General features: G+C 47.1%; 2 long non-coding RNA genes across 2 annotated transcripts in view; one reads left to right on the forward strand and one right to left on the reverse strand.

The window, feature by feature from the left end:
* Positions 1–2,717, reverse strand: part of LOC137517586 (uncharacterized) — a 68,216-nt gene extending 65,499 nt beyond the window's left edge. The window contains exon 1 of the long non-coding RNA XR_011020579.1: positions 2,421–2,717. This is a non-coding gene — a long non-coding RNA (uncharacterized lncRNA). The remainder of the gene's footprint in view (positions 1–2,420) is intronic.
* Positions 2,718–25,632: 22,915 nt separating this feature from the next.
* Positions 25,633–27,627, forward strand: part of LOC137517585 (uncharacterized) — an 87,519-nt gene continuing 85,524 nt past the window's right edge. Inside the window, exon 1 of the long non-coding RNA XR_011020578.1 lies at positions 25,633–25,769. This is a non-coding gene — a long non-coding RNA (uncharacterized lncRNA). The remainder of the gene's footprint in view (positions 25,770–27,627) is intronic.

Consider the following 27,627-nt stretch of genomic DNA (forward strand, 5'->3'; position numbering starts at 1 on the left):
ATTTATTTACTCATCTTGGAAGTCCTTTAGGTGAGCCTGTGTTATTTGATAATAAGTACTGTATGTCCCTGCGTATAAGCCATTTTTTTTCTCCAGACAAAGAGGAAAAAGTTAGAGGACGGTGTATTCATGCATGTGGGCCTCCCTCATGTAGAGCATGCATTTGAGTGTAACAACTTATACAAAGGTTAGCAATAGATGGCAAAAATTTTGCAACCATAGAAGCCCCACACCACTGAAGATAGAACCTCCCATCAAAGGAACAATAGTTACAGGTTAGGAGGTACTTGGTGGTGTATCTAGAGACGTACAAGCATAGCACATGCCCTAGGCGTGTTGTCTAGGGGGTGCACAGCTATGCTGTGAGAGGAGAGAGACGACATACAGCTTCTGTGCAGTGTGTGTAGTCCAGCCTCCCCTCCGTCCTGACCTGACACACACACACAAACTCTATAAAAAAAAACACACACTAGGAGCTATACTCTTGTCAGAAGAGGTCACAATGTAATCCTACAGTACTCATTGGGTCTTTTCCCCACTTGTGCGTAGCCAATGAAGTACAGGCATGACTCAAGCTATGTCACTGCAATGTCATTGCCACTGCTTCCACGTCACTCACAGACCTCAAATCAACCGAGACTGAAGGAAAGGGCGCATAGTGACCATGGAGGACTTCAATTACAGGAAGTGACCAATGACGTCAGCTTGCTGCATGGTCACTGTGTGCCTTCTCCTCTCTTTCGGTCACTGCTGAGAAAAAGTTCTGTTATCACTATTAATGGAGGTGCAATTCCAGTGTTTGTTATAGGCTTGATTTTACCCAGATATGCCACTGCTTGGTGGATAGCTGAAGGAATGCACCGAGATCTTCAGACTATGCAGGATATTTCTGCAGATGCAAGTATAAGGCACTGATGCCCAAGTAATGAGGCACTGATAAAATTATAGACTTCAATAGTGAGCCACTGTAAATTGCCATGCCAATGAACTTCTTTCAAGCTACTCAACACATGTATGGTGTTATGTTTGTAGTCAGGGAGATGTTTAACAAGGGGATGGAGAAACAAATCCAGTCAGTCACCATGGTGTTCCCCAGGTAGCCAATCCCTGCAACAATGGGCCAACCCCCCCTTTGTTATCTTTTAAAGATTGGGTAGCTCAATATACATCAGGCATACAGAAATATTCTATGAATCAATAATAATGGAATATTAAACTGCTAGGTGTAAAATATACCCAGAATTCTCCTCTCTGTTTGTCACATTGATGTAAAAATATGCACAGTGCAAGAAGTAAAATGTGTTATTTCCACCTTTAGCTGTGTTGGTTTACTGCAATGACAGCTTCATTCTATTGCATAATTCCTGCACCTGAGTCGATTCTGGAATTCCTACACATCATTTTAGTGTAATCACTTTCAGGGCCGGGCCGAGGCATAGGCTGGAGAGGCTCCAGCCTCAGGGCGCAGTGTAGGAGGGGGCGCACAATTCATTCAGCTGTCATTCCTAATTGTGTTTGAAGCAGAAAGAAATAAGAAAAGGAGATACATGAAAGTGAGTACAAGCCAGATAACTAGAGATTAAGGTGTTGGGGGCCCTGGGGTGCCTCTTAGTCTAATAGCAATCAGTGTGTGATGGCTGGGGTGGGAGGGATGGAGGGGCGCACTTTGGTGTCTCAGCCTTGGGTGCTGGAGGACCTTGTCCCAGCTCTGATCACTCTTATCTCAGTAGCAGCTGATACAGCCATGAAAGGAAGCTTTCTTAGTTACTTGCTGAAACATGTAGGGCCCATTCACACTAGCAATTGCAAAACTTGCGCCAGTGATTTTACCGCGATTAGTGTGGTAAAATCACTGTTTCAACTTTTTTGAGCACTGCATCGTGATCGATCCACAATTGTGGCAAAATGCAACATGCAATTCGTTGAGATCACTGCTTTTACGTTTGTATTGCGCTATCTCTATAAAAAGTGCTAGTGCTTCAGCGATTAGCGGTAATCACCCACTTAATGCCCAAGAGAGAACGGGCCCATAGAGGCTGAACATAAATATCAGGGAAATCAATGTGATGGCAGCATATTGCAGGTTGTTTAACAATTTATCTCTATCGAGTTTGATTATCTTAAGTGAACCTGAAATAATAATAAAAGATACCTCAGTAGGGAAAAGCCTCTGGTTAGTGCAGAAGCTTTGCAGTCTGCCTTTGCCCCACGTGTTTGGTGCTGGCACCCTCTCAACAGTAAAGTTGAAGTGTCAGGCTTGCCTGGTCAATCGCTATAGGTCAGGCTGTTTGCCCATATGACTGACCTATAGCCCAGCCCATAAAACCTGCAGGCAGATGTAGCATACAGACTGACAGATAGTATCCACCAAACAAAACAGTATAAGTATATAAGTACAGTGTACTCAGATATATAGTCACCTGAGGCCTGGGGGTGAAGGCAGTCCAGTTGACAGCCAGGTGATGACAGGCAGGGAAGGATAGGTTGTAGGCAGTTCAAACACTTTCCAGCTAACGTGGTCAATCCAATCCGAAGTCAGTCCAGGCAGAGTTCATGGGAGAAACCTTTAAACAAGCAGGGGTCGATCCAGGCAGCAATCAGGGATATCCAGGAACAAGCAGAGTCGGCAACGGTAATCCAATCAGAGAGCAGCTATGAGTGCAGTCTCAGCAACAAGCCCAGCAGAGACTATCACGGGCAAAGTCTGGGGGAGCTCACTAAACTTAAATACAAGGACCAACCAATCAGAAGCAACAGAACTGAAAACATCAAATAAATGCTCAGCGTGACACACCATACACACACGTGGTCACTGTTTACATCGGCGGAGGGTGCACTGAAAACGCGCCCTCCGCCTGCCCAATGAGAGCAGCGCAGCCTCCTGCGCTCCAGTGATGTCAGCGGCTTGCCGAGAGTCCCCGAGACCCATGCATTCCGCATCTGACGTGCGCCGGCGGCACTTACATGAAGATTGCTCATGGCGCGCTACCTTCTGTGTATAAGCGTGGCACATGGCACAGGTGCACGGATGGCCCGCACCTGGTCAATAGCATGGAACCGCTTGTGAATGGATTTTTTTCTCCATGCACAAGTGGCTTCATGTTACTGCACAGGCACGACTGTCTGTGTGCATGTACAATGCGACCATGCTCATACACAGATGGGAGTGTGGCCACAAGAGGAAGAGGGTCACAGCTGGCAGTGGAGGAGTCCAGGAGGATCGGGGAAGCTTTTGGAGCAGTCAGAGGTTTCCCCCAACTGGCTGAAATATGAAACTTTTTTTTTTTTAAACTAAAGCTTTTTTTAGACTATTTAAAGCAAACCTGAGATATTTGCAATGCAGTGTTTTTGATACTTGCCACGAAGCCTATTTAGGATCCAGAGTCTTCCCTATCCTCCTACATCAAGCTGCTCCAGCGCTGGGACCCCTGAACAGTGACATCCCTGCGCCTGCGCATTAACACTATCCCGTTATTGGCTCCAGTGGAAAAATCTGAGCCCAATCGAGTCAATGCTATTGCGCAGACAACATGTGCAACAGCATGAGCCCAATCCGGCTGGCTTTTTCCGATGAAAGCCGATTGCATTTGTGCTAGTGCTCATGTGCAAGCTGTTGGCATGTGTCAGAAAGCTCTTTTCTGGGGGCCCAGCACTGGAATGGGCTGGAGGAGGACAGGGGAAGCCTCTTTAGGATGCAGAATCTTCCCCCTTCCAAGGGGAGTTCCCTGTAGGGGCACTTTCTTTTCCCTTCTTGTACACTTTAAGTATCTTTTTAAGAAAAGCAAAGATGCTATTTAATTGTTTGTACACTTCTAAGCATGACTTATCCTTTCTTTGCCTTACTGTTGTACCTTAGTGTATCTTTCTTGTGTCCTGCATTCACATTCTAATGCTGCTTTCACAGTAAGACGTTACAGGCGCACGTCAGAGCAGCCTGTAACACAGCCCAACTCACAGTAATGAAAAATCAAGGGGCTGTTCACAGTGCTCACGTTGCGTTACAGTGTAACGCTAGACGTTATTGGAAAGTGCAGCATGCTGTGCGTTCTAATCGGCTTTAGCCGCATTAGACTGTTGGCACATGCTCAGTAATTTTTTTATTTTTTATATTTTTGTGCAGGAGAGGAGTAGGGGAGAGTCCGCTATTGTCGGCAGCCACATGGCTAATTAATATTTACTGCACTGCAGTGTTTTCTTCCTGGAGAGTCCACTTATTGGCTGGCGGGACCACGTGATGCGGAGTGTTCCGATCATGTGGTCTCCGCAGTCTATACTGCGCACCAAGAGCTGCATAACGCGGCTCACTCTGGCGTCCTCCAACACCACCAGGTGTTGCGTTAGGGGCACGTTATGCGACCTTAACGTCCCCTAAAACGCAACGTCTTGGTGTGAAAGAGGCCTTTAAAGCTGTTTTACAATACGCTATCGTCACATAGACATCTCTATTTGCAGTTTTTTTTCCTCACGTCCCTCTTAGGCTGTTGTAACATTTATTTCACATTAGGCATATATAGTTTTATCTGAACAAATAATCTGATGTTAAGTATTGATATCCCACAGGAGCTGGAAATATGTACACACTGTGTTCTATGTGTTTGTGCTTACCGACTCTCTGATGAGCTGTAAAGTGCTGTGTAAATCATATAGCTGAGAGAAAATGGTTGCCATAGCAACACGATAGACCAATCCATGGCCCTGGCTCTCCTGAGACATCTAATTTATGCAGCACATAGAGCAGGTGGTAAGAGTGTGGCAGACTGCTAGGAAAAAACACTCACACTACACATACACTATACTTCCATCCTTTATATTTCAAAGAGGTTTGATGTTTTTCTGATGCTAGTTAAGATTAAAAATATTTTCACTAATTTCTTAAACAATATGTGCTACTTAGCAAGCATAAGGAAAGAAGACAATTAAAGATGAACAAACCTATACAGGGAAAATCTTAGTCTATCTGTTTGTAGCAATGCAGTCACTGAGTATTCATTTGTATTGACTAGACAAAAATGAGTACATTGTTTTTTTTTCAGGTTTCATTTAGAATGAATCAGTGTATCAATATGGATAGTTTAAAAAGACCGGTAGCATGCAAGGTTTAGGCCCCGTTCACACTTGGGAACGCAAAATTGCGATTGTTATTTTGCATTGCACTATTCCGCAATTTTTCAGCAAATGGGATAAGTGAGTCTCATTCAAGTGAACGAGAATTGTGACGCAATCGCTGGGACAATGCTGCTTCATGAAGCGTGTTTGCGAACTGTGATAATGGCAAAAGCACTGCAATCGATCACAGGCGATCAGCAAAGCGTGAATCACGGACACCAAGGGCCAGAGTGGGAATGGGCCCTTATAGAATGAGGTGGTGTTTTCTAGGATATATCAGGATGTCTTGCACATTTTCCCAGCCTGCTTTGTGCTTTCCCGATCTTGTGCTTTCCAGCCAATTTCTGCCTCTGCCTTTGCTCAGCCAATTTAGGTGTGGTTATTTTATGAAAAGAAACCCATATTTCTAAGAATTGGGGAGAAGGAGTAAGGCCTCTTCCAGACGTGAGGTTGAACCTCAAGCTTTTTGTGCAGTTCAGCGTCCCGTCTACTGCCTACAAGGGCCATTCGGGTGCAATTTAAATGCAGCCAAAAAGCAGAGGTTGTTGTAACCCCTCGTGTGGCAGAGTTTGCCATGTGGCAGGGTTATTCAGCAACAGAGAACCCTGACATATTGCATCTCAGCACAGCTGTGTCTATGTTTAAATGTGACTTCATGGTGAGGGCCTGTCTACCGCCAGTACCGAGCACTAACAAGGGACCGACTGGTGCAAAAAAGCAGCTGACTGACTGGTGGTAAATTCACCACCTTCAGCTGCCCATATGAGAGAGCACTAAGAGATCCGTTTTTCTCTGCCTGCTGATGTTACCCCCTCCCAAAATGATCTATATATCTCTTGCTAAAGAGGACGCCGGGGTGAGTGCAGGCTAAATGGGGGGTACCTGTCACTCACGGGGTGCTGTGTTGGAGTGCTGATGAAGTGTGTCATATCACAGGTGGTTTTGGTGAAGGGACTTGAAGCATTTACAGTACTATTCTATGCAATTTTTTTCTCTTTTGTTTGAAGTGTCTGCTCTTGGTGGCCCTGGACAGCGCATGTCAGTTGGATGACATCGACTGGTTTCTGTATCATCCTTGCTGGGACTGTGAGCTTGTAGAGCAATAATTTTTATTTATGGATCAATGCAAAGTTTATTGCGCTCCACATCTTTTAGAAATTGTGATCATAGGTTTTTTCCTCAGTGTGGTATTATACTTTTGATAGATCCTTTTTTTTTTTTTTTATACTGCAGCACACCTGCTACACCTAGACTAATTTGGCCTCAAATGTATGTCTTTAATCATGTAATTCTTGAAACATATGGCTATGCATGTTTGACAAAGATCTAAGTTAAGGCCGGCAAAGTTAAAATTTAAGACTGAAGGCTGTAAATTGATTGCCTGTCAGATATGACTCAATTCGGTGGCCACCTCTCCATTGTGGGGGTTAGTGGGTGGGATGTGGGCTCGTTTTCTAATCCTTTTCCTCATTACTGAACATTGAATTTTATTGTTGCTGTTTTTTACACTGTTGAGATTTTGGGGTCCATTTCCTATGCGTTACCAATTGTCCTGTAAGGCCTCTTGCACACTACATGCGATTCCGATTTATTTATTTTTATACAATCCGATTTTTGATTCCGATTAAAAAAAATGTAGCAGCAAGCAGTACTTATTTTTAATCGGAATCAAAAATTGGATTGTATAAAAAATTGGAATCGCATGTAGTGGACAGCAGGCCTAATAATGCAGAGATTTTATCAAACACCCTCTCAAATACCAATACACTAAACCTGTCACCGCACTGAAAAGTAAAATTACTGACAAGAGAGGTAAATTACCAACTTGTGTAGTAAATACCACAATATATGTCAATTCACCAAATTAGAGCATGGGGTAAAGCAAATGAAATGTTAGTTAGTTACCGGCAAGTCCAGACAAATCTTAAAATACCAATCAGCATGCAATAAAATTGATAGACAAGGGATACAGCCGAATGGAAGAGCCTCCTGGTCCTGCTACTCACCCGATTTGATCTGATACACTGGCTAGCGGAATATAGCAAACACTCCCCCCCAAAAAACACAAGTGCAGAAGAAGGAAACACTGAAAATGGCTTTTCTATATCCATTTAGATGTGCAGATCTCTATACTGATACACAGAAGAGAGAACTCTATGAAGCATGCATGCACATCTAAAGTGATGCAGGAAGCCTTGTACTTCACAAAACTGAAACGGGAATGGCTCATGCAGAGAGAAGAATCACAGCTGACCTACTCTGCAGCTCGTGAGACAGTGAGCAGGGCTTGGTGAATTGAGGCAACATTTTTCTGTAAATTACCAAACAATTATCGCATGGGCAGAAATCTGTGACTTTGGAAAAAAAAAGACTAAAATACCAAATGTGTCACTTTACCAACCTATTTTTTTTTTTTTAATGAATTTAGCCTTTTATATCACGTCATAATGGCCTCGATTCATAAAAATGTGTCCGGTGAAGTAAATCCGTGCGGGAAAACTCCACGCTCGGTATTTCTGACTTCTGGGTGGTCATTCATAGAATGTTGCCAGTTGCGATAGCAGAGCGGAGATTTTCCGCTGTAGGCAGGCGGTAGGCTGTCGGGAGCCTTGCGGAAACACAGGAGCTGGCTGAGTTCCTCAGTGCGCTGCTCTCTCTGCTGCTGCTTGGGAGGTCTGTCCCATTCACTGCAATGTATTCCGCACGCTTCTCGCCACATCCGAGGCAGCGGTAATCCCCGTCTGCATACCGCTTCCTCTAATTTTTATGAATTGACATTTTGTTACTTTTGTTAAGATAATCACCGCACAAGGCGGTGATTTATCGCTCTTCTCAGGAATGTCGGCTTTTCATACGGAAAAAGTCTTTATGAATACGGATTTTGCTATGTGGTCGGTAAAGTGAGCTGTTTTCAGCATTTCCGCATGTGGGAATACTTTATGAATCGAGGCCATTGTGTCCTGGACCCTAACATCTGACACCAATCCAAGGTAGTGTTGGGCGAACATCTAGATGTTCGGGTTCGGGCCGAACAGGCCGAACATGGCCGCGATGTTCGGGTGTTCGACCCGAACTCCGAACATAATGGAAGTCAATGGGGACCCGAACTTTTGTGCTTTGTAAAGCCTCCTTATATGCTACATACCCCAAATTTACAGGGTATGTGCACCTTGGGAGTGGGTACAAGAGGAAAAAAAAATTTAGCAAAAAGAGCTTATAGTTTTTGAGAAAATCGATTTTAAAGTTTCAAAGGGAAAACTGTCTTTTAAATGCGGGAAATGTCTGTTTTCTTTGCACAGGTAACATGCTTTTTGTCGGCATGCAGTCATAAATGTAATACATATAAGAGGTTCCAGGAAAAGGGACCGGTAATGCTAACCCAGCAGCAGCACACGTGATGGAACAGGAGGAGGGTGGCGCAGGAGGAGAAGGCCACGCTTTGAGACACAACAACCCAGGCCTTGCATGAGGACAAGAAGCGTGCGGATAGCATGCTTTGTACCACCATGCAGTCATAAATGTAATAAAGATAAGTGGTTCAATAAACAGGGACCACGCGGCAACGCTAACCCAGCAGCAGCACACGTGATGGAACAGGAGGAGGCGCAGGAGGAGAAGGCCACGCTTTGTGAGACACAACAACCCAGGCCTTGCATGAGGACAAAAAGCGTGCGGATAGCATGCTTTGTACCGCCATGTAGTCATAAATGTAATAAAGATAAGAGGTTCAATAAACAGGGACCACGCGGCAACGCTAACCCAGCAGCAGCAGCAGCAGCAGCACACGTGATGGAACAGGAGGAGGCGCAGGAGGAGAAGGCCACGCTTTGTGAGACACAACAACCCAGGCCTTGCATGAGGACAAAAAGCGTGCGGATAGCATGCTTTGTACCGCCATGTAGTCATAAATGTAATAAAGATAAGAGGTTCAATAAACAGGGACCACGCGGCAACGGTAACCCAGCAGCAGCAGCAGCACACGTGATGGAACAGGAGGAGGCGCAGGAGGAGAAGGCCACGCTTTGTGAGACACAACAACCCAGGCCTTGCATGAGGACAAAAAGCGTGCGGATATAGCAGCAATGCTTTTTGCCGCCATGCAGTCATAAATGTAATACAGATGAGAGGTTCAATAAACAGGGACCGGAAACGCTAAACCATCCCAGATGTTCATCGGTCATGTTACTTGGTTGGGGTCCAGGAGTGTTGCGTAGTCGTTTCCAATCCAGGATTGATTCATTTTAATTTGAGTCAGACGGTCTGCATTTTCTGTGGAGAGGCGGATACGCCGATCTGTGATGATGCCTCCGGCAGCACTGAAACAGCGTTCCGACATAACGCTGGCTGCCGGGCAAGCCAGCACCTCTATTGCGTACATTGCCAGTTCGTGCCAGGTGTCTAGCTTCATGCCCGGTTTCAGGTCCAGCGGTGCCAGCCACAAATCCGTCTGTTCCTTTATTCCCCTCCAAATTTCCTCCCCTGTGTGCTGCTTATCCCCAAGGCAGATCAGCTTCAGCAACGCTTGCTGACGCATGCCAACAGCTGTGCTGCACTGCTTCCACGATCCTACTGCTGCTGGTGCTGGGTTAGCATTTCCGGATGAGGTACAGCTTTGAGATGCGTTGGAGGAGAAGGAGTCAGAGAGGTAGGTGCTGCTGTTGTTATCCAGCTGTTTGCGGCGTGGGCAACACCCGCGCCGTAGCAGGTGAGGAATCGCTGCCAGGCTCCACAAGGTTCACCCAGTGCGCGGTAAGGGAGATGTATCGACCCTGGCCGAACGCACTCGTCCAGGTGTCAGTGGTGAGGTGAACCTTGCAGGCAACGGCATTCTTCAAGCTTCGGGTTATTTAGCTGACCACGTGCTCATGCAACTCAGGCACTGCAGAGCGCGCAAAGTGGTAGCGGCTGGGAACCACGTAACGTGGGATGGCCACTGACATCATGGCCTTGAAGCTGTTTGTCTCCACCACTCGATATGGCAGCATTTCGCAGGCCAGAAGCTTGGCTATGCTGGCTGGCTGTTACTGCCACGGCCCGGGGGTCATTTGCTGGCAATTTCCTCTTGTGCTCAAACATCTCAGAAACAGACAACTCAACCGTAGCGCTGCACACCGAAGGGCTGTTGGTTGTTGTGTTTGATGAACACTGGGAGACCTCAAGAGCACTAGTCCGGAAAGTGACAGTGTCAGCATCGTCTGATGTTTGTGAATGTTGTGAACCACGCAATGGCTGGGCTACTGCTGCTGCTGAGGCGGGTCTGGTGGTGAGTCTGGTGAACCCAAGGGAGGCAGTGTTGCTGGTGGTACCCTGTCCTGCCGCGTTTGCCCACAGAGTGGGATGTTTGGATAGAATGTGGCGGCTCATGCTGGTGGTGGAGAGGTTGTTAATACTTTTCCCCCTGCTCAGGCGGGTCTTGCACACCTTGCAAATCGCCATGGTAACATCCTCAGTGCAGTCTTCAAAGAAAGCCCAGACTTTAACTGGCTGAGGACTCGGACCTCGTGCGTGATGTGCTGGTGCTGCTTAACCCACTGCTGGACGCTTGAGAGGTCATCCAAGTAATTATCTGGTCCTGTTCTTTTGGATCTGTGAGGGTTGTTGTCCTGGACAACATGGGCAGTATTGAGTGGGTTTTCTTGGGTGCTCCCCTGTGGCCTGTACGTGAACCGTCAGGGGAAACACCTCTTCCCTTGCCCCTCCCTCTTTCACCGGATTTCTTCCTCATTTCACTTATCCTTAAAGTACACGCTGACTGGCAGCAGTACAGTGGCAGTACAGAAATGCTATACAGTGGTGGGTGAGCGGTGTACCACTATTGTCAGCAGTGACACAGAGCACAATGCTATACAGTGGCGGGTGAGCGGTGTACTACTGTTCCCAGCAGACACAGAGTGGAAGTAAACACAATGCTATATAGTGTGGCTGAGCCGTGTACACAGAGTGGCATTAAACACAATGCTATATAGTCTGCTATATAGTCACCCCGAACAGGGTGATGTTCTGCAGAACCCAAACAGTGGCAAACACTGTTCGCCCAACACTACTGGGAGGGAACGCAGATTTTAGTACCTAAACACACGATACAACATGTTTTCCGGGGTCGGACTCTGAGGCACATACAGATGGTCCCGATCATCATCCTCATCATACAACTCTTCTCCTGAGTCTGACCCACCCACCACCTCTGCCACCCCAACATCCCCAGACACAGACCCCTCATCGTCCTCAACATTAACTTGGGATGCTGGCCTGAGCCAGACCTCCTCCTCCACATCAGGCCCCATCATCTCCTCAATGGCAGCCCTCATTAATCGCTCTGGCGACGGACTGATGGACACAACGTTCTCCTCCGGGGAGGGCTGCTGCTGACCACTGGCTGCTGGGGTGGATGTTATAGCTTGCGTGGGGCGTTGGCTGTTGCTGTTGTTGGGAGTGCTGCTCACAGCGGAGGTCTCTGGGGAACTCATGTTGAGCTCATATAGTGGTTGACGGTGAGTGGAGTATTACTGATCCCAGCAATATACACACTGACTGGCAGAGTACGCAATGCTATATAGTGTGGCTGAGCGGTGTACACAGAGTGGCAGTAAACACAATGCTATATAGTCTGGCTGAGCGAGCGGTGTACTACTGTTCCCAGCAGAATCAGAGTGGCAGTAAACAATGGTATATAGTCTGGCTGAGCGGTGTACACAGAGTGTCAGTAAACAATGGTATATAGTCTGGCTGAGCGGTGTACACACAATGCTATATAGTCTGCTATATAGTGTCAGTAAACAATGGTATATAGTCTGGCTGAGCGAGCGGTGTACTACTGTTCCCAGCAGAATCAGAGTGGCAGTAAACAATGGTATATAGTCTGGCTGAGCGGTGTACACAGAGTGTCAGTAAACAATGGTATATAGTCTGGCTGAGCGAGCGGTGTACTACTGTTCCCAGCAGAATCAGAGTGGCAGTAAACAATGGTATATAGTCTGGCTGAGCGGTGTACACAGAGTGTCAGTAAACAATGGTATATAGTCTGGCTGAGCGGTGTACACAGAGTGTCAGTAAACAATGGCATATAGTCTGGCTGAGCGGTGTACACACAATGCTATATAGTCTGCTATATAGTGTCAGTAAACAATGGTATATAGTCTGGCTGAGCGAGCGGTGTACTACTGTTCCCAGCAGAATCAGAGTGGCAGTAAACAATGGTATATAGTCTGGCTGAGCGGTGTACACAGAGTGTCAGTAAACAATGGTATATAGTGTGGCTGAGTGGTGTACACAGAGTGTCAGTAAACAATGGTATATAGTCTGGCTGAGCGGTGTACACAGAGTGTCAGTAAACAATGGTATATAGTCTGGCTGAGCGAGCGGTGTACTACTGTTCCCAGCAGAATCAGAGTGGCAGTAAACAATGGTATATAGTCTGGCTGAGCGGTGTACACAGAGTGTCAGTAAACAATGGTATATAGTGTGGCTGAGTGGTGTACACAGAGTGTCAGTAAACAATGGTATATAGTCTGGCTGAGCGGTGTACACAGAGTGGCAGTAAACACAATGCTATATACTCTGGCTGAGCGAGCGGTGTACTACTGTTCCCAGCAGACACAGAACAGTAAACAGAATGCTATATAGTGTGGCTGAGCGAGCGGTGTACCACTATTCCCAGCAGACACAGAACAGTGAACAGAATGCTATATAGTGTGGCTGAGCGAGCGGTGTACCACTATTCCCAGCAGACACAGAACAGTGAACAGAATGCTATATAGTGTGGCTGAGCGAGCGGTGTACTACTGTTCCCAGCAGACACAGAACAGTACACAGAATGCTATATAGTGTGGCTGAACGAGCGGTGTACTACTGTTCCCAGCAGACACAGAACAGTACACAGAATGCTATATAGTGTGGCTGAACGAGCGGTGTACCACTATTCCAAGCAGACACAGAACAGTGAACAGAATGCTATATAGTGTGGCTGAGCGAGCGGTGTACCACTATTCCCAGCAGACACAGAGTGGCAGTAAACAGAATGCTATATAGTGTGGCTGAGCGAGGTACACAGAGTGGCAGTAAACAGAATGCTATATAGTGTGGCTGAGCAAGCGGTGTACTACTATTCCCAGCAGACACAGAGTGGCAGTAAACAGAATGCTATATAGTGTGGCTGAGCGAGGTACACAGAGTGGCAGTAAACAGAATGCTGAGCGAGCGGTGTACTACTATTCCCAGCAGCGACACACAATGACTGGGGGGGACCCTGGCTAGCGTGGCTGGAGCGCGAACTACCCTGCCTGCCTACCCAAAGCTAAACCCACAGACAAATGGCGGAGATATGACGTGGTTCGGGTATTTATTTACCCGAACCACGTGACAGTTCGGCCAATCAGAGCGCGTTCGGGTCCGAACCACGTGACCCGTTCGGCCAATCACAGCGCTAGCCGAACGTTCGGGGAACGTTCGGCCATGCGCTCTTAGTTCGGCCATATGGCCGAACGGTTTGGCCGAGCACCGTCAGGTGTTCGGCCGAACTCGAACATCACCCGAACAGGGTGATGTTCTGCAGAACCCGAACAGTGGCGAACACTGTTCGCCCAACACTAATCCAAGGTGACAGATTATAACCCTTCCTGGCTCCAAAACTAATATAAAAACTTTTAGAGACTAAGGTCAAAGAGAAAAAAAATTAACCCCTCCAAATGACCTGAGGTCCAACACAAGAAACAATTGAAAGAGGGGGTAATATGATGCATCTGGTTATATAATATGTATAGATACAAAAAAAACTAAACATATAAAACGTATATCAAATTTTATTTATCACATTATCAATATAAAAGTTATAATTGAATTTAAAAATGGGGGGAAGGTGGCTGCACGGTCAACAGGGCACTCGCAGAATGTCCACAAAGGTAGCACTATACAACTTGAAGCACAATGTGCAAAATAAACTATCATATATATTACACAGGACTGGCCAGTCCAGAAGAAAAAGAAAAAGCTGTCTTCTCCTAGGGTACCATGGTACAAACATCAACAAGCACTGAACTCCTATCAAATTATCTGGAGATCCCCAAGGTTTTAGCTGTTATGGAATTCAATATATGGTGAAATGGCAGTTCAATCATCAAAGTAACTTGGCATGCAGACCTGAAAATTGCTGCTGTAGAGTGGAGTAGATATTAACCCCGGAACCTGTATGATGAAGTAAAATCAGTGGAGTTTTGGTCCTTAAGGGGAAAGGGAACCCCTATGCAGTCCAACAGATACTGTAACTGGTGTGATACATATATGCATTACATGCAGAAAAGTCTTAGGCCCCGGAAGATGTATGGATGTAACAAGAAGTCAGCAGTGACATACAAGGACGTTCCTCAAAGGAGTTAAAGCTCTGGAACAGAGCCATTGGAGTAAATGTCCGCCAGGGGTTAAATGCTTTATGCAGTCCTCCAAAGTTATATGGGGTGCCAATCTAGGCTAATATTTGCTCAAAAGGGCAATGCATTCCTCATTCAAAGTGTCCATCACATCAGAAGAGTTTCAAAAACAATTGCAAAGTTGCATATTACAAGCAGGAATTAATTCTTTCACAGGTCACTCTTGGCTAATACAGTATATCAACCCAATCTTATGGCAGGAATCCGTGCCATAGTATATTGGTAAATCAGAGCATTCCATATCAATAGTCCATTATACTCATCTGATCCGCCGTGGGGATACTGTGTTGGAAGTGCCTGTGGTCACGTAGTGATTCTGTGATTGCTGTTGCCGCCAGATTCCTCCCTAATAAGCAAACCGGTTTCACCGGTAAGAGACCGGCATCATCAGGGCTGGGAAGCAAGGTTTCTCTCCTCTGTGGAGACCGCCGGCCTTAATGGCACTGGGCGGCCGGGGAACACCACCCAAGCCACGCCCATCTTCACCGCCATCCGTCTCAATCTGTCCACGAGATGGGCGGAAGTATAGAGACATCAGCGCGTTCCAGGCGTGGATGTTGCCCGGCAAACCCGGACCACAACAGCATTGAGCCGCTTGGCTGCATCTTGTGGTGCAAGTTGGTAATGCAACCACATTGAAAACACTGATTTGTGATCCTGGCCTGGGCCCCCAGACAAGGATTGGCCATATGATGGTTTAAATAGCCGAATGGGTATAGTCCCCCAGCCACCCGCACACCAACCGCTGGGCAGAGGCGTAGCTAGGGTTTTCAGCGCCCAGGGACAAAGACTATTAATGCGCCCCCCCCAAAGTCCAGGTTGCGGCGCGCGCAGCGCCAAAAGGGGGCGTGGCCACATAATAAATGTGGGTGTGGTTATGGGTGGAGCCAAATGTACATGGAGGTTAGCAGGCTCAAGCTCACCCACCCTCCCTCAGTATGTACCTTCCAGCATGTTCCAAGACAAATTCAGCAATCATGAGCCCCTCCATCAAGACAAATTCAGCAAACATGAGGCCCCCAACATGACCAACTCAGCAATCATGAGGCCCCCAACAAGCCAAATTTAGCAATCATGAGGCCCCCAACAAGACAAATTCAGCAATCATGAGGCCCCCAACAAGACAAATTCAGTGATCTTGAGGCCCCCAACAAATCATGAGGCCCCCAACAAGACAAATTCAGTAACCATGAGGCCCCCAACAAGACAAATTCAGCAGTCATGAGGCACATAAATAGACAGCATTTCACATAAGTAGGCAGAATGCCCCCTTAATATGGTAGACACCTCTCACCTGTCAGCAGTTCCCCAAAATACACTCAATCTGACAGCAGTGGTTCCCCAAAAATAGGTAGCCCCAGGTCTATAGGTGTCCCCAGAATAGGTGGCCAGCAGTATAGATGTCCCCAGAATAGGTGGCCAGCGGTATAGATGTCACCAGAACAGGTAGCCAGGGGTAGAGATGTCCACAGAACAGGTAGCCAGGGGTATATGTGCCCAGTATATGTAGGCAGGGGTATGTGTCCTCAGTATATGTAGCCAGAGGTATATGTGCCCAGTATATGTAGCCAGGGGTATATGTGCCAAGTATATGTAGGCAGGGGTATATGTGCCCAGTATATGGAGGCAGGGGTATATATGCCCAGTATATGTAGGCAGGTGTATATGTTCTCAGTATATATAGCCAGGGGTATATGTCCCCAGTATATGTAGTCAGGGGTATATGTCCCCAGTATATATAGTCAGGGGTATATGTGCCCAGTATATTTAGTGGGGGGTATATGTCTCCAGTATATGTAGTCAGGGGTATATGTGACCAGTATATGTAGCCAGGGGTATATGTGCCCAGTATATGTAGCCAGGGGTATATATGCCCAGTATATGTAGCCAGGGGTATATGTGCCCAGTATATGTAGCCAGGGGTATAATATGTGCCCAGTATATATAGTCAGGGGTATATGTGCCCAGTATATGTAGCCAGGGGTATATGTGCCCAGTATATGTAGTCAGGGTTATATGTGCCCAGTATATGTAGTAGTGTTGGGCGAACAGTGTTCGCCACTGTTCGGGTTCTGCAGAACATCACCCTGTTCGGGTGATGTTCGAGTTCGGCCGAACACCTGACGGTGCTCGGCCAAACCGTTCGGCCATATGGCCGAACTAAGAGCGCATGGCCGAACGTTCCCCGAACGTTCGGCTAGCGCTGTGATTGGCCGAACGGGTCACGTGGTTCGGACCCGAACGCGCTCTGATTGGCCGAACTGTCACGTGGTTCGGGTAAATAAATACCCGAACCACGTCATATCTCCGCCATTTGTCTGTGGGTTTAGCTTTGGGTAGGCAGGCAGGGTAGTTCGCGCTCCAGCCACGCTAGCCAGGGTCCCCCCCAGTCATTGTGTGTCGCTGCTGGGAACAGTAGTACACCGCTCGTTCAGCCACACTATATAGCATTCTGTGTACTGTTCTGTGTCTGCTGGGAACAGTAGTACACCGCTCGTTCAGCCACACTATATAGCATTCTGTGTACTGTTCTGTGTCTGCTGGGAACAGTAGTACACCGCTCGTTCAGCCACACTATATAGCATTCTGTGTACTGTTCTGTGTCTGCTGGGAACAGTAGTACACCGCTCGTTCAGCCACACTATATAGCATTCTGTGTACTGTTCTGTGTCTGCTGGGAACAGTAGTACACCGCTCGTTCAGCCACACTATATAGCATTCTGTGTACTGTTCTGTGTCTGCTGGGAACAGTAGTACACCGCTCGTTCAGCCACACTATATAGCATTCTGTGTACTGTTCTGTGTCTGCTGGGAACAGTAGTACACCGCTCGTTCAGCCACACTATATAGCATTCTGTGTACTGTTCTGTGTCTGCTGGGAACAGTGGTACACCGCTCGTTCAGCCACACTATATAGCATTCTGTGTACTGTTCTGTGTCTGCTGGGAACAGTGGTACACCGCTCGTTCAGCCACACTATATAGCATTCTGTGTACTGTTCTGTGTCTGCTGGGAACAGTAGTACACCGCTCGTTCAGCCAGACTATATACCATTGTTTACTGACACTATATAGCAGACTATATAGCATTGTGTGTACACCGCTCAGCCAGACTATATACCATTGTTTACTGACACTCTGTGTACACCGCTCAGCCAGACTATATACCATTGTTTACTGCCACTCTGATTCTGCTGGGAACAGTAGTACACCGCTCGTTCAGCCACACTATATAGCATTCTGTGTACTGTTCTGTGTCTGCTGGGAACAGTAGTACACCGCTCGTTCAGCCACACTATATAGCATTCTGTGTACTGTTCTGTGTCTGCTGGGAACAGTAGTACACCGCTCGTTCAGCCACACTATATAGCATTCTGTGTACTGTTCTGTGTCTGCTGGGAACAGTAATACACCGCTCGTTCAGCCACACTATATAGCATTCTGTGTACTGTTCTGTGTCTGCTGGGAACAGTGGTACACCGCTCGTTCAGCCACACTATATAGCATTCTGTGTACTGTTCTGTGTCTGCTGGGAACAGTAGTACACCGCTCGTTCAGCCACACTATATAGCATTCTGTGTACTGTTCTGTGTCTGCTGGGAATAGTGGTACACCGCTCGTTCAGCCACACTATATAGCATTCTGTGTACTGTTCTGTGTCTGCTGGGAACAGTAGTACACCGCTCGTTCAGCCACACTATATAGCATTCTGTGTACTGTTCTGTGTCTGCTGGGAATAGTGGTACACCGCTCGTTCAGCCACACTATATAGCATTCTGTGTACTGTTCTGTGTCTGCTGGGAACAGTAGTACACCGCTCGTTCAGCCACACTATATAGCATTCTGTGTACTGTTCTGTGTCTGCTGGGAACAGTAGTACACCGCTCGTTCAGCCACACTATATAGCATTCTGTGTACTGTTCTGTGTCTGCTGGGAACAGTAGTACACCGCTCGTTCAGCCACACTATATAGCATTCTGTGTACTGTTCTGTGTCTGCTGGGAACAGTAGTACACCGCTCGTTCAGCCACACTATATAGCATTCTGTGTACTGTTCTGTGTCTGCTGGGAATAGTGGTACACCGCTCGTTCAGCCACACTATATAGCATTCTGTGTACTGTTCTGTGTCTGCTGGGAACAGTAGTACACCGCTCGTTCAGCCACACTATATAGCATTCTGTGTACTGTTCTGTGTCTGCTGGGAACAGTAGTACACCGCTCGTTCAGCCACACTATATAGCATTCTGTGTACTGTTCTGTGTCTGCTGGGAATAGTGGTACACCGCTCGTTCAGCCACACTATATAGCATTCTGTGTACTGTTCTGTGTCTGCTGGGAATAGTGGTACACCGCTCACCCGTCACTGTATAGCATTGTGCTCTGTGTCGCTGCTGGGAATAGTGGTACTGTATAGCATTTCTGTACTGCCACTGTACTGCTGCCAGTCAGCGTGTACTGTAAGGATAAGTGAAATGAGGAAGAAATCCGGTGAAAGAGGGAGGGGCAAGGGAAGAGGTGTTTCCCCTGACGGTTCACGTACAGGCCACAGGGGAGCACCCAAGAAAACCCACTCAATACCGCCCATGTTGTCCAGGACAACAACCCTCACAAATCCAAAAGAACAGGACCAGATAATTACTTGGATGACCTCTCAAGCGTCCAGCAGTGGGTTAAGCAGCACCAGCACATCACGCACGAGGTCCGAGTCCTCAGCCAGTTACAAGGAGCCAGTGGGCACAAAGCTGACACAACCGGCAGCGACACCACGCACACAACTGCCAGATAACCAGTCCGATGAATTACCTCAGGACACAATGGGGTATTCGCAGGAGCTATTCCCAGCCCAACAAACTTCCACCTTTCAAAGGTCAATGGAGGAACAGCCAGAAATGTTGTGCCTGGATTCACAACCGTTAACTGTGGGAAATGCACCGCGCACTGAAATACAAGGCGAGTCCGAAGAGGACTCGGAAACCCAAATCCCAGAGCAATTTGGGCAGGAGGGGTTGCAATTGCAGGAGGTCGGCCGACAAGATCTGGAAGACGACGTTGGAGTGTGCTGCGCAGAGGTTGTTGTGGGGAGCTCTACTCCACGGCGGTGGCCCACAATGACATATGACGAGTTTGAGGAGATGGAAGAGGAAGGTATGGACAATGTGGACAGAGACCCAGATTTTGTTTGTGAACGAGAACATCGCCGTCGTAGCAGCAGCACAGATGAGTCTGTTGAAGAACACACTGCTGCACGAGTTCGCCTTGTGCCACAAGGTAGGCGGCGCGCAATTTCAGGCACCACAAGCGTGGAAGTTCAAGTGAGAGGCAAAAGAGGAGCAAACAGAAATCGCCAGCAAGGAGGCAGGTGCTCCAAAGTCTGGGCTTTCTTTGAAGACTGCACTGAGGATGTTACCATGGCGATTTGCAAGGTGTGCAAGACCCGCCTGAGCAGGGGGAAAAATATTAACAACCTCTCCACCACCAGCATGAGCCGTCACATGCTATCCAAACATCCCACTCTTTGGGCAAACGCGTCAGGACAGGGTACCAGAAACAACACTGCCTCCCTTGGGTTCACCAGACCCGCCTCAGCAGCAGCAGTAGCCCAGCCATTGCGTGGTTCACAACATTCACAAACATCAGACGACGCTGACACTGTCACTTTCCGGAGTAGTGCTCTTGAGGTCTCCCAGTGTTCATCAAACACAACAACCAACAGCCCTTCCGTGTGCAGCGCTACGGTTCAGTTGTCTGTGTCGGAGATGTTTGAGCGCAAGAGGAAATTGCCAGCAAATGACCCCCGGGCCGTGGCAGTAACAGCCAGCATAGCCAAGCTTCTGGCCTGCGAAATGCTGCCATATCGATTGGTGGAGACAAACAGCTTCAAGGGCATGATGTCAGTGGCCATCCCACGTTACGTGGTTCCCAGCCGCTACCACTTTGCACGCTCTGCAGTGCCTGAGTTGCATGAGCACGTGGTCAGCAAAATAACCCGAAGCTTGAAGAATGCCGTTGCCTGCAAGGTTCACCTCACCACTGACACCTGGACGAGTGCGTTCGGCCAGGGTCGATACATCTCCCTTACCGCGCACTGGGTGAACCTTGTGGAGCCTGGCAGCGATTCCTCACCTGCTACGGCACGGGTGTTGCCCACGCCACAAACAGCTGCACCGCCGTCCCTCCCACTGGATAACAACAGCAGCACCTACCTCTCTGACTCCTTCTCCTCCAACGCATCTCAAAGCTGTACCTCATCCGGAAACGCTAACCCAGCAGCAGTAGGATCGTGGAAGCAGTGCAGCACAGCTGTTGGCATGCGTCAGCAAGCGTTGCTGAAGCTAATCTGCCTTGGGGATAAGCAGCACACAGGGGAGGAAATTTGGAGGGGAATAAAGGAACAGACGGATTTGTGGCTGGCACCGCTGGACCTGAAACCGGGCATGGTTGTGTGTGATAATGGGAGTAATCTCATTCGCGCTTTAAGGTTGGCTAAGCTGACACACATCCCTTGCCTGGCGCACGTGATGAACCTAGTAGTTCAGCGGTTCCTGAGGACATACCCAGGCGTGCCCGATCTGCTGTTGAAGGTGCGTCGAGTGTCCAAACATTGTAGAAATTCCAGTACTGCTTCGGGGGCACTCGCCAAGATGCAGGAGCGCTTCAATCTCCCCCACCATCGCTTGCTGTGTGATGTCCCTACGCGCTGGAATTCTACGCTGCACATGCTAGCCCGCTTTTGCGAGCAGAAGAGTGCAGTGGTCCAGTACATGACGGCGCAGTACCGAGGCGCATCCGGCCAGCTGCCAAGCTTCTGTGGATCCGATTGGGCCAACATGTTGGACCTCTGCCAAGTCCTCCAAAATTTTGAGCAATCCACGTTGCTTGTGAGCAGTGACAACTCTTCAGTCAGCATTACCATACCACTGCTGTGTTTACTGAAGAGGTCGATGTTAAAAATCAAGGAAACAGCTGTCATGATGCAACTGGGGGAATCTGAAGGAGAAAACGATCAGCGTGATGGTACCAACATCAGGCCATCCGCCTCAGGGAACGCTGGCCCCAGCAGCTATGACGAAGAAGAGGAGGAGGAACAGCTGGAGTTGGAGCAGGAATTTCATGCCACCACTGACGAGGGCCAGAGCGGTGCACGTTGGACTTCCACAATTCAACGCGAATGGTCAGCAGAAGCAGACCAGGAGGAAGGTGACGACTATGATGCATCACAACAACTATCACAACGCTCACAAGAGGATGATGAGGATTCTGGTAGGACTCTGGCACACATGGCTCAATTCATGCTAGACTGCATTGAACGTGACCCACGCATTGTGCGCATTCTGGACAACACCAATTACTGGGTTTATACCCTTCTGGATCCACGGTACAAACACAATGTTCCAAAACTGCTTGAAGAAAGAGTCAGACAGGTCAAAATGGAAGAATACCAGCAGGCCCTTGTGGAGACTTTAGAGAGGAGATTGACATCCTCCCCCTCCTCTAGCCAGTTGTACGCAGACAGACTGACTTCCGCAAACCCAGGACGACCAGGAGGGCAGCAAACAACGCAAGCCGCAGCTAGTACCCAAAAGGGAATGGTATCGGCAGTGTCCTTGGAGTGGGAAAATTTTCTGACACCCATGCAGCCGCAGCCCACTGAACAGCAAGCGTGCAGATCCACCTCCAACACCGATCGCCTGGAGAAGATGGTCAAGGACTACATGTCAGATGACGTAGCTGTGTCGAACCATCCATCTGCACCCTTCAACTATTGGGTATCGAAGCTAGACACCTGGCACGAACTGGCAATGTACGCAATAGAGGTGCTGGCTTGCCCGGCAGCCAGCGTTATGTCGGAACGCTGTTTCAGTGCTGCCGGAGGCATCGTCACAGATCGGCGTATCCGCCTCTCTACAGAAAATGCAGACCGTCTGACTCAAATTAAAATGAATCAATCCTGGATTGGAAATGACTACGCAACACTCCAGGACCCCAACCAAGTAACATGACCAATGAACATCTGGGATGGTGTTGCGTTTCCGGGCCCTGTTTATTGAACCTCTCATCTGTATTACATTTATGACTGCATGGCGGCAAAAAGCATTGCTGCTATATCCGCACGCTTTTTGTCCACATGCAAGGCCTGGGTTGTTGTGTCTCACAAAGCGTGGCCTTCTCCTCCTGCGCCTGCTCCTGTTCCATCACGTGTGCTGCTGCTGGGTTAGCGTTGCCGCGTGGTCCCTGTTTATTGAACCACTTATCTTTATTACATTTATGACTGCATGGCGGTACAAAGCATGCTATCCGCACGCTTCTTGCCCTCATGCAAGGCCTGGGTTGTTGTGTCTCACAAAGCGTGGCCTTCTCCTCCTGCGCCTCCTCCTGTTCCATCACGTCTGCTGCTGCTGGGTTAGCGTTGCCGCGTGGTCCCTGTTTATTGAACCACTTATCTTTATTACATTTATGACTGCATGGCGGTACAAAGCCTGCTATCCGCACGCTTCTTGCCCTCATGCAAGGCCGGGGTTGTTGTGTCTCACAAAGCGTGGCCTTCTTCTCCTCCTGCGCCACCCTCCTCCTGTTCCATCACGTGTGCTGCTGCTGGGTTAGCGTTGCCGCGTGGTCCCTGTTTATTGAACCACTTATCTTTATTACATTTATGACTGCATGGCGGTACAAAGCATGCTATCCGCACGCTTCTTGCCCTCATGCAAGGCCTGGGTTGTTGTGTCTCACAAAGCGTGGCCTTCTCCTCCTGCGCCTCCTCCTGTTCCATCACGTCTGCTGCTGCTGGGTTAGCGTTGCCGCGTGGTCCCTGTTTATTGAACCACTTATCTTTATTACATTTATGACTGCATGGCGGTACAAAGCCTGCTATCCGCACGCTTCTTGCCCTCATGCAAGGCCGGGGTTGTTGTGTCTCACAAAGCGTGGCCTTCTTCTCCTCCTGCGCCACCCTCCTCCTGTTCCATCACGTGTGCTGCTGCTGGGTTAGCGTTACCGGTCCCTTTTCCTGGAACCTCTTATATGTATTACATTTATGACTGCATGCCGACAAAAAACATGTTACCTGTGCAAAGAAAACAGACATTTCCCGCATTTAAAAGACAGTTTTCCCTTTGAAACTTTAAAATCGATTTTCTCAAAAACTATAAGCTCTTTTTGCTAATTTTTTTTTCCTCTTGTACCCACTCCCAAGGTGCACATACCCTGTAAATTTGGGGTATGTGGCATGTAAGGAGGCTTTACAAACCACAAAAGTTCGGGTCCCCATTGACTTCCATTATGTTCGGAGTTCGGGTCGAACACCCGAACATCGCGGCCATGTTCGGCCTGTTCGGCCCGAACCCGAACATCTAGATGTTCGCCCAACACTAATATGTAGCCAGGGGTGTATATGTAGCCAGGGGTATAATATGTGCCCAGTCTATGTAGCCAGGGGTATGTATGCCCAGTATATGTAGCCAGGGGTATATATGCCCAGTATATGTAGGCAGGGGTATATATGCCCAGTATATGTAGGCAGGGGTATAATATGTGCCCAGTATATGTAGCCAGGGGTATATATGCCCAGTATATGTAGGCAGGGGTATATATGCCCAGTATATGTAGGCAGGGGTATATATGCCCAGTATATGTAGGCAGGGGTATATGTGCCAGAGTAGGTAGCCAGGTGTCCACCTCCCCAGCAAGAGGGGAGCACCGCAGAAAAGAGGGAGAGCTGCTCTCCCTCCCTCGCTGCCCCCTCCATTAATGTCTGGGTGTCTGGCGCAGCGGGCCGAACTTACCTCCGTCTCTTCGCAGTACCGGATGGATTTGCCGCTACTCTGGTCTGGTCCAGACCAGAGCAGCGGCTGCGGCACCCGATCTTCCGGCGCTGGAGCAAGATGGAGGTGAGTTCCGCCCGCTGCGCCAGACACCTGGACATTAATGGAGGGGACAGCGAGGGAGGGAGAGCACCCTAAGGTGAGGGAAGGAGGGGGGAGATGGCCCCCCTTTCCTACCGTTGCTCACAGCTCTCCCTCTTCTCTGCGCTGCTCCCCTCCCCAGAAAAAAAAAAAAAAAAAAAACAAAGCAGCTCAGCTGAGCGCCCTTAGGGACCCGGCGTCCGGGGGCACTTGACCTACCCCGACCCCTCCCTAGCTACGCGCCTGCCGCTGGGACAGATGTTCGCCCCACATGCACCCCTATAAAAATATATATTAATTCATTTAAATGGAACAGTTTAGAGTTAATACCCTCATACAGCTGATCCATTGCATTTCAAAATTCAATACCCAAAAAGGAGTCTCTGTTTTAAAAAGGGGATACTAAGCATGTTCGGTGCGAAAGAAAAATCATCCCGTTCCAGGGGGCCATAGAAGGTCCCCAACAGAGAAAAGAGAAAGTGTTTTTTTTATTTACTTATGGAGGAACTGTCGCGAAAATCTTAAAATTTAAAACACATACAAATAAGAAGTACATTTCTCCCAGAGTAAAATGAGCCATAAATGACTTTTTTCCTGTGTTGCTGTCAATTACAGTAAGTAGTAGAAATCTGACATTACCGACAGATTTTGGACTAGCCCATCTGTTCTCATAGGGGGGTTCTCATGGTTTTCTTTATTTTTATTTCAATCTTTTTTATTGAAAGAATGTTTTAAAGAGGAACAAACAGTAGTACAACTTAGAGGTGCATAAACAATGGATACAGTTACAACAGTACTAGGAGATACAAAGCACATTTTGAGTCAAATGCACACATAAAAGCAAAGAGGATTTTACATCGCCATTTCTCATTCACAAACCCTTTGGAGGGGGGAGGATTAAGAAAAATCACAGAGACTGAACATTGGTTCTAATAATATTACTGCGAGAGTTGCCCAAAACCGTAGTGATGGGACATAACAAGAGGTACACAGGGGAGAGCTATTATAGAGGACATCTATCATCCGTCCTTAACCCTAATCGGGCCGGATGGAGATCATCCTACAGTAGGTAATTTGGTACCCTTAGATTTGAAACCTGCCCTCCAGCAAGGTCAGGCTGGCCTACCAGGTTTTCTTTATTTTTAAAAGCACTTAGTGAATGGCAGTTGCTCCGTCCAACTGCCAAAAAAGTGTGCAGTGAGCAGGGAGGCTGGCCAGCATCTTTGTATAAATCTTTTTCAGGGAATATCTTTATAAAGAATAAAGGCCATGCTGAAAATCCCCCATGAAGAGATGGACTAGTGCAAAACCTGTCGGTAATGTCAGATTTCTACTACCTACTGTAAGTGACTGCAACATAGCAGAAAAGTAATTTATGGCTCATTTTACTCTGGGAGAAATGTACTTCTTATTTGTTTGTGTTTTAAATTTTAAGATTTTCGGGACAGTTCCTCTTTAATTTTAAAAAACAAAAACCAAAAACAACATAACATTATCAAAGAACTATCTCTAAATAAATCTAGTAACAACTGGATAGGATTTGCCTAAGAACTAAAATCCTGAGTCCAGAGTAAAATCACTATATATCCAAACCAGACCAAAAATCCTGGATAGATATAAACACTGTCTCCTGTCCTTCATATACGCAAGTGAAGGAGGGCAGTATAAAGTATATGTATAAAAAAATATATTAAAAAAATATATTTACAGGGAAATGAGTCTGTATAAAATTTCAAAAATTGTATTATCTGAGAGAGTTTCCTGCTCCACCAACTAACTAATCGGCATAGGCATCATACTAGCCCCTCTTTGAATTGTGTTTCTCCATAAAAACATTTAGGTTAAAGTTCCACTTTAACTGCAAAGTTTTGGTTTTTAAAGTCATCTTATGAACCAAGGTAAACCTGCATTTTTGTCGTAAACTGTGTATGACGTTTTCCTACAGTAAATGTAGCATGCACTATTATCCTGCAATTGCAGGATTTCATTGATTACTCAGTTCAATAGGTTGTTGTGACAAATGCCATTCGAATGCAAATGAAACACCTATTTAATGCTAAATATAGTGTTTGTTTTGATGCAAATACATTGTTATTCAAAACTAACCAAAAAGTTCACTTTAACATGTTTTAATTAAATGTCCACCATGTTAGAGACAAATTCCATAATAATTCCTCTACAAATTCTGTAACAGCAGTTTATACTTCTTGTGCTTAGTTTTAGACACACCACTATTGTATCTCTTTAGGTCAGGCTTTCACAAGCAGAGTTCCTTGAGTATCCTTCCTAAAGAGGTTCCCTAGATATTTGCCCCTAGTGTGAGAGAACTTAGGAGAGGGTGTTGCCTCAGCTGGTTACTTTGTCACACAAGGGCTTCAATTCACATGTGGTAATGCAGTAAATAACTGATTTTTTTTTTAACTTGTGAGGTAAATACCTCCATAATGTAAATTCACAAACATTAGAGCAGACAATGACCTCAATTCACTAAGATCATGCTGGAGATAATAAGGCAAGAGAAAACGTACCACCACACAGTAAGAAAGTTATCTTATCTCTTCATTCCTTAAAGCGGAATATAACCCTGCATTTCAACTTTGCTCTAAAACATTATTTACAGCATATTATATGCAACCAGCATTTTTTTTTTTACTAGACCAGCATTGGAAGGGTTACACACAGAGCTTTAAAGTTCCGTGGAGAGAAATGCAGACGCATCTGAAGTTTAGATAGATACATTTAAGTAAACACAATGTAACAAGTGTGGAATGTGACTCACTCTCTGACTGTGCAGGTGGTCCCGTACACAGAGAGAGTGAGTCACATTCCTCACTTGTTACATTGTGTTTACTTAAATGTGTCTATCTAAACTTCGGATGCGTCTGCATTTCTCTCCACGGAACTTTAAAGCTCTGTGTGTAACCCTTCCAATGCTGGTCTGGTAAAAAAAAAAATGCTGGTTGCATATAATATGCTGTAAATAATGTTTTAGAGCAAAGTTGAAATGCAGGGTTATATTCCACTTTAAGTTACCTCCTCTGTAGTTAATTTACCTCCTCTGTAGTTATTTTCACATGCAGTTAATAAACAGCCTGTCTTTAACTCTGGAGTTATTTTAAGGATTGAAGAGTTAACTTAAAGACAGAAGAGTTAACTTTAGGTTTGCCTGAGGTAAAATGTTTCCTGAATACGACATGCGT

Source organism: Hyperolius riggenbachi, chromosome 5, assembly GCF_040937935.1.
Source record: "Hyperolius riggenbachi isolate aHypRig1 chromosome 5, aHypRig1.pri, whole genome shotgun sequence".
NCBI lineage: Eukaryota > Metazoa > Chordata > Amphibia > Anura > Hyperoliidae > Hyperolius > Hyperolius riggenbachi.